General features: G+C 44.4%; 1 protein-coding gene across 2 annotated transcripts in view; it reads right to left on the bottom strand.

Moving 5' to 3' along the window:
* The window catches only part of LOC110175769 (sialoadhesin-like), a 22,706-nt gene extending 21,473 nt beyond the window's left edge, over positions 1 to 1,233 (bottom strand). The window contains exon 1 of one of the 2 annotated variants that reach the window (XM_055156754.1): positions 1,149 to 1,233. The gene's annotated coding sequence lies outside the window, so the exon portion shown is untranslated. Of the gene's footprint in view, positions 45 to 1,148 lie in introns of those variants that run through there. The other variant, XM_055156753.1, reaches the window with a different exon arrangement.
* Between the last annotated feature and the right edge of the window lie 7,432 nt (positions 1,234 to 8,665).

The following is an 8,665-nucleotide window of genomic DNA, read 5'->3' as shown; positions in this document are numbered from 1 at the left end:
CGTGAGCAACTCAGCAGGATCACACTTTTCAGGACGGCAAGTCAGTTTACATCAGGAGAGTCAAACTCATTTTGTTCCGGGGTCGTGTCCAACCGACTTTGATCCCAAAGTGTCCGGATCAGAAAACTCATGTCATATAAACCCCAAAAATAACAATAAGTTCAAATATTTGTGCAGAGAAACACAAATCTATTACAGAAATCTTTTTTAATTGAGGAACTCTTTCTTTTACAAAATATTATAATATTATGAACAACCTGAAACTTTAAGAAAAATACAATTTCAACACAAAGTTTTAACATGAACTTGTCTGTAAACAGGAATAAGTCCATCTTTTGTTGTGAAATCCTGCACTCGGCTCCACTTTTCTCATGTTGGACATTTTTTGTGATGAGGGTGTCACGGTCGACAGTCAAAACGATCGTCCTTTAAGAGCGTTTGGAAAGAGACAAGTCTTTCATTTGTGCTGCTCTGGTGGGAGGGGCCACGTACAGAGACGCTGCTGCTGTGATAAACACCCACAGAAAATTAACAAGATTTTAATAGAAAACATAATTACAACACCTTTAATCTGGCCCTCAGATGACTTTCTACTAAAATAGAAAGTCAGCTGAGGGCCAGATTAAAGGTCTTGGAGGGCCGTATCTGGCCCCCGGGCCGTATGTTTGACACCTGTGCTCTGTGCGTACGATCATACACATACGCCTGGACATATGTTCTAGCTTCTGTCTGCGCTACTGTGTCTGTCTTTTGCTGTTGTATTTATGAGGAACCCCTCTAAAACGAGATGGTGAAACATGTCAAGGGCTTATCCTCCAAATAAATAAATAAATAAATAAATACACTGAATTAGCCACTTTGCAGTGCACAGGCCTACATCAGAGTATCAGTGTTTTCAGGCGTCCACACGGTGACGGATCAGATCTGTACGAACATGGAGGCACCAGATCGTTCCGTCTCTGGAGCCGTTTTCAGTCGGATCAGTGTGAACGAACACTGCATCCACAACCAAAACGACACAAATACAAACTAGTGTGGACGGGCCTTTGGTTGAGTAGATTTGGACAATTCCAGAGCTGAAATGATCCAAATGATTCTCGTGAAGGTGCGTGGACTTTAAAAACACAGTGGAGCGCGTCATGTTTTACCGTGTGACATCAGAGTGTTTCCTGTTTGGAGCTGTAGATGTCAGTGCGACGTTTCAGTGCTGAACTCTCGAAAACAGAACTCTTCCTGTAAAGTGTGGCAGCTCTCGGCCGCCGCACTCTTCACGTCACCACTTCCTGTTCAGATGTGGAGCTGTTGTTTTTTGAAAAAAACAAACAAAACAAAACAGGAAAAAACAGACAACAAGTTAAAAAAATATAAAAAAAAATATGAATTCTTGAGTGGAGGACTCTTTGATGATGTTTGATGATGTTTGTGAATGAATGAATAATGGACTTAATTTGTCAGTTTCTTCACGTGGACATGGACACCTGGGTCCAGTCAACTGGTAACGGAGGGAAACAGGGTCCGATTTTTTACATTCAAATGTCTCTTATTCAGAAACTAGAGGGACTATTGAAATAAGTAAGGCACAGGTGTCAAACATACGGCCCGGGGGCCAGATCCGGCCCTCCAAGACCTTTAATCTGGTCCTCGGCTGATTTTCTACTCAAATATTTTTATTATATTTTCTCTTAAAATCTTGTTAATTTTCTGTGGTGTTTATCACAGCAGCATCTCCAGCGTCTCTGTACGTGGCCCCTCCCACCAGAGCAGCACAAATGAAGACTTGTCTCTTTCCAAACGCTCTTAAAGGACGATCGTTTTGACTGTTGACCGTGACACCCTCATCAGAAAAATGTCCAACATGAGAAAAGTGGAGCCGAGTGCAGGATTTTACAACAAAAAATGGACTTATTCCTGTTTACAGACAAGTTCATGTTCAAACTTTGTGTGTTGAATTGTATTTTTCTTAAAGTTTCAGGTTGTTCATAATATTATAATATTTTGTAAAAGAAAGAGTTCATCAATTAAAAAAGATTTCTGTAATAGATTTGTGTTTCTCTGCACAAATATTTGAACTTATTGTTATTTTTGGGGTTTATATGACATGAGTTTTCTGATCCGGACACTTTGGGATCAAAGTCGGTTGGACACGACCCCGGAACAAAATGAGTTTTACACCCCTGTTATAAAGTGTTACCGAAAACGAAAAAACAACTATTTTCTTCATTATTTGTCTCCAAAACCAAAATGAAAAAAACAGATAATGATTCGTTTTTTCAGTTTTCGATTTTGTGTTTAAATGAAAAATGGGGAAAAAAAAAACAGACACGACCCCGGAACAAAATGAGTTTGACTCTCCTGATGTAAAGTATCAGAATGTAGGAAAGAGTTACACTCCAACAGGGTCAAGTTAAACCTGTGAGATTCTTTCAAGTTGTTGACAAAAAATTTAAAAACTCATGTCGGTAACGGAGGGAATGAAATATGCAGCACTTTTTGGGCAGTAAATCCAAACAGTGATAACTCTTGGTTCTCACTTACATATCCTTAACAAACTGGTTTGAATATTTGCTTCATATAGTTTTCTACCATATGATACAAGATTAGGTTGAAAAACCTCTTAATGTTTGATTAATTTAAGAAAGGTCATGGTAACGGAGGGAAAAGTAACGGAGGGAAAATTGTAGAAGGTGCATGATTTTGCATCATTTGTCAGTTTTTTTCTTCTGAATACTTTAATATTCACTAGCTCGGACCACGCCAACAACGACATAGTGCGAAGAAGTTTATTGACAACGTACGAAGCGAGGCAGAGAAGGCTGGTTGAGACTCTGGGTGGAGGCTCCGTCTCAATCTACAATTGGCCCAGCCAACGGGACCCCCCCTGTAGGCGTCTTATGACTGAAAGACAAAATAGAAGATGGGAGGGTGGGGTCGAGTTCACAGAGACAAACTGGGATGATGGGAAAGGCTGCGACATACAGGCTTCTGGGAAATTGGAGGTGTGGTCGAGGTGAGTTGTGGTTCTCTGGTGAGAGGAACGAGCGGCTGAGGCCTGGTCCTGAATCTCACTTAATCATTTTAACTACATTTACTTCAAAAGGAAAGGAAACTATTTCTATAAAATATGTCAGTCCTTCCGAGCAAATTTTTATCATTTTAAATACTTTTTTTTTTTTTTTAATCCTGTCCCTTCATCAACAGTTCAAAGATGGAATAACACAAGATATGATGAAATACAAACATTTATTTACATGATTTTTGGGTCTTTGAAATTTGGGAAATAATTTTGTTCCATGTTTCATTCATGGTCTGTTTAAAACAGATGGAACTTTAGAACCAAAAATGGTCCAGAAAAAAGGTCAACAGTTTCATAAACTAGAGTACATATGTATCTGTTGAACACACAACAGCCAATAAATAAAGAGGGAGCCTTGTTTTCTATTGGCTGATGTTTATCTGGCCTCAACACGTCCACAGTTGATACATTTCCTTTTTTTTTTGGGTCATAATTACAAGGCTGCTGTGTCTCTGTAATGGTATTTTAACATTTCTCTGACAATTTGAAACTAAAAAAAAAAAAAAAAAATCCTCCATACAACCTTTAATGCCTTTAATGACTAAACCAGGACTGATCCAGCGTCATTAGTTGAGTATTCATATATTCACGCCGCAGTCGTCGAGTCGATCTTCTCCACGGATGGTTTTACGTAATAAAAACGCTGAAGTCCTCTCAGTCTGGTCTGACATTATTTTGGGAAAAGACCGGAACCGGGGACTTGTTTCTGAACTCAAATGCAAAGGCTCCAACTCGAGGCGTCTAGGGCTGCGTCTTTCGCCGATGCAGAAAAAGTCCCGGCAGCACCACAACGCTCGGAATGTTCAGCCACTGCGACGAGACGTTCAAGAGACAAAACGAAGCCAAGTCCAGCCGACCGGACATGTAAATCAAGTAGTTGATGAAGAGCGTGACAAACCTGATAAACAACGCAACCGTAATGAGCGAGATCGTGCTAAAACGCTCTACGTTTCGACGGGTCAACGCGCCCCCTTTCCCCCGGGCCTGGACGAATCAGAACGCAGAGGACGCGAGCGGAAAAAAACGTCACGACAAACACGGATACGACGCCGACCGTGACCACTAAGACGAGAATAAAAAGTTCGTCTACCAATCGGTCGACGATCAAAACGCCGAAGCAGACGAGCCACACGGTCGTCGCGCAAACGTGTCGAATGATCTTCCCGTTCTTTTTCAGACGCACGTACGCGATGGGGTGGACCACGGCCAAGTAACGCTCGGTGCAGACCAGAGTGTGGAAGAGGGTTTGTCCGAGCGTCGACGTGGATTCCAGACCGGCCCCGGCGCTTTCTATACGAAGATTGTACGGCAAATAGTAAAACGAAACGGTGAGGCAACAGGACGCGATTCTGACGAGCTCCACGCCGGCCATGTGGAAGGTGAAAGTGTCCGAGTCGAGGTGCGGCTGCGGTTTCCTCCACTGTTTACATCCGAGGTAGAGCACCAGAACGAAAACCGGACTCAGGGAGAGGTAAAGTAAACTCCAGGCCACGTAGACGTCTTTGCACACGGACAGGGTGTCGTTTGTCGGGTTGAACATCTTTAAACTGAAACAAAAAGAATAACACGATTAAACTTAGATTGTGAGTCTGGTCAAGTGGTAACGGAGGGAAACGGGGGCAGATTTTTGACATTCAAATGTCTTTTATTCAGAAACTAGAGGAACTATTGAAATAAGTAAAGTATCAGAATGTAGGAAAGAGTTACACTCCAACAGGGTCAAGTTAAACCTGTGAGATTCTTTCAAGTTCAAGACAAAAAATTTAAAAACTCATGTCGGTAACAGAGGGAATGAAATATGCAGCACTTTTTGGGCAATAAATACAAACAGTGATAACTAAAGGTGGCACGGTATGCGTATTCATATTGAACCTTCACGGTACAGGGGTTACGGTTCGGTACGAGCATTTTCACGTAGAAAACACAGTACAAAATAAAGTTTGATTAAAAAAAATACTGAAACAAGCGCGGAACTGCTGTGTCGCGTGAGAGTTCCTTCGGGACGCATTTACCCATTTGCATCTGAAAACTTTGATTGGTCTAGCTTTTCGAACTCCGCCTTCCAATACAATCTCTGCTTGGTAGTTTGTTTTGAGGCTCTCTGGTTGTGAGTGAGTTAATTCTGAGAATGGCGGGTGGTGGCCACACACAGGAGTTAGAAGACCCACCTGCATCATTTAAGTCAATGGTGTGGGAGAACTTCAGGTTCCCCGTGAATCCGTGTATCATTCGTTCATTCGTTTTTCAATATAAAACCAAAAATAAGAAAACGAAAAAACAACAGTTTTCTTCGTTATTTGTCTCCAAAACCAAAATGAAAAAACGGATAACGATTCGTTTTTTTCAGTTTTCGATTTTGTGTTTAAATGAAGAATGGAAAAAACGGATAACGGCCGTTTCCCGTTTACGTGACTTCCGTGACTGCGATGCCGAACTTTTGCACCGGGTACGGACTGAACCAGGACTGATCCAGGTCCGAGACCAGACCGGGACTAAACCGGGACCAGACCAGGACCAGAGCAGGACTGGGGCGGACTCCAAGCTTTGACTCTGAGCCTCCGCAGGGTCCGAGCCTCAGCTTTGAGCTCCGGCCCTGCCGTGGGCTCTGAGCCTCTGGTCTGGTCTCGGTCTTGTCTCGGACCTGGATCAGTCCTGGTTCAGTCCGTACGCGGTGCAAAAGTCCAGCATCGCAGTCACTGAAGTCACATAAACGGGAAACGGCTGTTATCCGTTTTTTCCATTCTTCATTTAAACACAAAATCGAAAACTGAAAAAACTAATCATTATCCGTTTTTTCATTTTGGTTTTGGAGACAAATAACGAAGGAAACAGTTGTTTTTTCGTTTTCTTATTTTTGGTTTTATATTGAAAAACGAATGAACGAATGATACACTGTTCCCCGTGACTTATAATCGCGATGGTGAGCGGATGGTCGACAAGACGAAGACGGTCTGTCGGCGTTGTTCGACAGTTGTTGGCGATGTGAGCGGGAACACTTCAAATATGCTAATACATGTCCGACGGCATCACCCAGACGTCCCATTCACTGGAACAAGACTGAAAAAAAGTGTCCAGTTACTTCTCCCCACCGTATTTCATCAACCGCTAGACACGAACACTAGTAGAGTAAAAAAAAATACGGAAGCAATTGGGGTTTATATTGTAGGCTTCAAGTATTTACTACAAGTGCTCGAACCTCGTTACAGCGCGCCGTCCCGCAGTCACGTGACACAAACTGTAGTCCCCGGCTTTTACAACAGAACAAGACAGACGGTGGAGCAGGAGTTGTCAGCTGCACATTCAGTCGCTCTCACGACGGATTCGTGGACTTCTCGAGCTACCGAAAGCTTTTCTTACAGTAACGGCGCATTTTATCAGCTCCGCGTGGGAGATGAGAACGGTCGTCCTGCAAACGGTCACCTTGCTGAGGAGCTAAATGAAATTGTGTCAGAGTGGAATCTAGAAAGGCCCGGGACGACCATGAAAACACATAACTTTGCCCAAACTCTCAACTTGGCGCTAAGAAAGAACCGGAAGTCAAGCAGGTATCGAATGTACCTGCAAAAATGAGATCGACTGTGTCACATTTCCACCGTAGAACAACTGCTGCCTACATTTTAGAAAACAAACAGGACATGCCACACGCTGGTCCTGGTCTAGTCCTGGTCTAGTCCTGGTCTAGTCCTGGTCTAGTCCTGGTCTAGTCCTGGTCTAGTCCTGGTCCTGGTCTAGTCCTGGTCTAGTCCTGGTTTAGTCCTGGTTTAGTCCTGGTCTAGTCCTGGTCTAGTCCTGGTCTAGTCCTGGTCTTAGTCCTGGTCTAGTCCTGGTTTAGTCCTGGTCTAGTCCTGGTCTAGTCCTGGTCTAGTCCTGGTTTAGTCCTGGTTTAGTCCTGGTCTAGTCCTGGTCTAGTCCTGGTCTAGTCCTGGTTTTAGTCCTGGTCTAGTCCTGGTCTAGTCCTGGTCTAGTCCTGGTCTAGTCCTGGTCTAGTCCTGGTTTAGTCCTGGTTAGTCCTGGTTTAGTCCTGGTTTAGTCCTGGTTTAGTCTTGGTTTAGTCTGGTCTAGTCCTGGTTTAGTCCTGGTTTAGTCCTGGTCTAGTCCTGGTTTAGTCCTGGTTTAGTCCTGGTCTAGTCCTGGTTTAGTCCTGGTCTAGTCCTGGTCTAGTCCTGGTCTAGTCCTGGTTTAGTCCTGGTCTAGTCCTGGTCTAGTCCTGGTTAGTCCTGGTTTAGTCCTGGTTTAGTCCTGGTCTAGTCCTGGTCTAGTCCTGGTTTAGTCCTGGTTTAGTCCTGGTCTAGTCCTGGTTTAGTCCTGGTTTAGTCCTGGTCTAGTCCTGGTTTAGTCCTGGTTTAGTCCTGGTCTAGTCCTGGTTTAGTCCTGGTCTAGTCCTGGTCTAGTCCTGGTTTAGTCCTGGTCTAGTCCTGGTCTAGTCCTGGTCTAGTCCTGGTTTAGTCCTGGTTTAGTCCTGGTCTAGTCCTGGTTAGTCCTGGTTTAGTCCTGGTTTAGTCCTGTCTAGTCCTGGTTAGTCCTGGTTAGTCCTGGTTTAGTCCTGGTCTTAGTCCTGGTCTAGTCCTGTCTAGTCCTGGTTTAGTCCTGGTCTAGTCCTGGTTTAGTCCTGGTCTAGTCCTGGTCTAGTCCTGGTTTAGTCCTGGTCCTAGTCCTGATTTAGTCCTGGTTTAGTCCTGTCTAGTCCTGGTCTTAGTCCTGGTTTAGTCCTGGTTAGTCCTGGTTTAGTCCTGGTCTGGTCCTGGTCTAGTCTGGTCTAGTCCTGTTTAGTCCTGGTCTAGTCCTGGTCTAGTCCTGGTTTAGTCCTGGTTTAGTCCTGGTCTAGTCCTGGTTTAGTCCTGGTCTAGTCCTGGTTTAGTCCTGGTCTAGTCCTGGTTTAGTCCTGGTTTAGTCCTGGTCTAGTCCTGGTTTAGTCCTGGTTTAGTCAATGTGAAGATTAGTTTGTGATTGACAGCTGTCTAAGCCAATCAGATTTCACTGAGTTATGGGCGCTGTAGAATAAATCAGATTTAAGGAGCGTGAACTCACCTGTCCGTCTCTTCACCTGTCCGTCTCTTCACCTGTCTCTTCACCTGTCCGTCTCTTCACCTGTCTTCACCTGTCTCTTCACCTGTCTGTCTCACCTGTCTCTTCACCTGTCTGTCTCTTCACCTGTCTCTTCACCTGTCTTCACCTGTCTTCACCTGTCCGTCCCTTCACCTGTCCGTCTCTTCACCTGTCTCTTCACCTGTCTTCACCTGTCTCTTCACCTGTCTCTCTTCACCCGTCTCTTCACCTGTCTCTCTCTCTCACCTGTCTCTTCACCTGTCTTCCACTGTGTCTTCACCTGTCTCTCTTCACCTGTCTCTTCACCTGTCTCTTCACCTGTCCTCACCTGTCTCTTCACCTGTCTCTCACCTGTCTCTTCACCTGTCTCTTCACCTGTCTCTTCACCTGTCTCTTCACCTGTCTCTTCACCTGTGTCTCTTCACCTGTCTCACCTGTCTCTTCACCTGTCTCTTCACCCGTCTCTTTCACCTGTCTCTCTCTCACCTGTCTTCACCTGTCTCTTCACCTGTCTCTTCACCTGTCTTCACCTGTCTCTTCACCTGT

Source organism: Boleophthalmus pectinirostris, unplaced genomic scaffold (assembly GCF_026225935.1).
Source record: "Boleophthalmus pectinirostris isolate CB_2022bp ecotype Guang Dong unplaced genomic scaffold, ASM2622593v1 HiC_scaffold_20, whole genome shotgun sequence".
In the NCBI taxonomy this organism is placed as follows: domain Eukaryota; kingdom Metazoa; phylum Chordata; class Actinopteri; order Gobiiformes; family Gobiidae; genus Boleophthalmus; species Boleophthalmus pectinirostris.
This window is presented reverse-complemented; position numbering and strand designations above follow the sequence as displayed.